Genomic DNA, 2,099 nt, shown 5'->3' on the forward strand with positions numbered 1-2,099 from the left:
CAAAAGAAAAAAAGAAGGAGAAAGATTTGTGTTCAAAGAAAAAAAAGAGAAAATATGTGTATGCATATAAAGTATGGAGCCTTGAATAACAATTAGAAGAGGTATGTAAGGTTGTTCTATATTGGAAGCTAGATGAAAGTGAGGCTATGGGGATTTAAAAAGAAGCAAAGTGCATAAGAATGAAAATGTGAGTAGTGTTCAAGGAGGGTGAAGTCACTTGTACCCAAATGTTTATCCAACCCTTCCCTAAACCTACATTACAAGCTAAAAAAGTCCTTATGGGACCTCCAATCGAACACTCTTGAATAAGCGGTGAATTAAAATAAGGGCAAGCTTATGGTATGAAATGTTGTAACACTTGAAATTCTTTCTGAGAGTGAGTGTATTTGTAAACTATCCCTTTTTGTTGTCCTTGTAAATATTGTGATTTTGGGACCTTCTTTCTAGTGAGGGTACACGAACTGTGGAGTTAAACAAAAGTTGAGCTTTTGAGTCAAATGCAATTGCACTCAGCTGAGGGTAACATTTTGTCGCAACGTCTGAGGCTCAAGGTTCACAAGTTGATTAGTTTTCCTTCTATATACTATCAGTTCAGGAAGGGAAAAACAATTGTAGATGCATGCTTGAAGTACTAGCAATGAACACCACCCGTAGTCATTATCGTTTCATGTTTTGTAAATAAATTCTAGAATAGGCTAAGTTTGTTTTAGTTGCTTGAGGACAAGCAAGAGTTTAAGTTGGGGGTGTTGATGTGCCGGAGAATTTCGGCACATTTCAATACTAATTGCTTAGATTTTAGCTTGTTTTAATGCAATTATCTTCGTTACTTATGTAGTTTTGTTGTTTCTACAGTACATAAGGACTAAAAACCCAAGAACATGGAAATGGAAGAAAAAAAGACAAGAAAAGAGCAAAATGTAGCAAAAAAGCTGGTCTGCGACACACTATGCGATCGCAGATCAGACATGCGAGCCGCAGAATGCACGTCAAATCGCAGACAGAAGCAGAGATCTGGGCTAAATTTCAAGTCAAGAATGCGGTCCATTATGCGACCGCAGAATCAACATGCGAGCCGTAAAGTGAACCGCAAACCAACCATGAAGGTCACTGAATGACGAAAATGCGATGCAAAATGCGATCGCATTTCTGAAATGCGATCCGCATAATTGGAATGCGAAGAAGACCTGTAAACCAGGGTTCCAGTCTGCGATGAGGATGTTCAAGATGCGGACCGCATACGTGCTCTGTGACAAGAATGCGGTCGCATATCAGACCTGAAAGGGCATTTTTGTCCGTTTTCTGTCCCGATTTTGAGTCCACTATAAATAGTTTTATGATGTCTTTGTGGGCTCATCTTGTCTAGTCTTTGCACTACATTCCAAGACATTAATACTCCTCACTTTTGGAAGCTTTTGGGTGAAGATTCTCTACTTTGTAAGCTTTTATGACAATAAATACTCTTTGGATTTTGTCTTGTAGCATGAGTAGCTAACTTTAAATACTAAGGTTGTGGACCCTAAATGGGTGTTATGTCAATGGGTGTTCAACATTGAATATATATATATAATGGTTGGTTGATATTTATTTTTTTTTCATGCTTCATTTATTGTTGGTGGTTGCAAACATTAACAAGTGCCATTACATTCTACTTTGCTTGGGAAAGTGGGTTAGAATTTGGTAGAAGTAAATATCAAAGACTCAAGGCTTTAAACCTTGTTTAATAAAATCGCTTAGGGATAAGTGGGTTTTATTTGGCATATATTGATGTTTATTAATTGCAACTCTTTTACATTTGGAAAAATTATAAAGAGGAAATACTATCCAACTATTGGGAAATATTGGGTAGTCTCCTAGGCATCATTTGCATATCAAAAGGACCGACCATTAGAAATATATCATATTAACACCGATAGCATTACATTTCATTAGAGGGGACACAACCTTGGTTTCTTTAATCCTATTAAATACGTCTTCAATATTCCAATTAGTTATTTCTTCAAAACAAACTCAATTCATACTCTTGCCACTATTAATCCTCACTCTTGTTACCATTAACTGGATAGAATTACGACTTTAGTCGGGCAACACACTATTCTAGT

The sequence above is a fragment of the Nicotiana attenuata genome, unplaced genomic scaffold (assembly GCF_001879085.1).
Source record: "Nicotiana attenuata strain UT unplaced genomic scaffold, NIATTr2, whole genome shotgun sequence".
In the NCBI taxonomy this organism is placed as follows: domain Eukaryota; kingdom Viridiplantae; phylum Streptophyta; class Magnoliopsida; order Solanales; family Solanaceae; genus Nicotiana; species Nicotiana attenuata.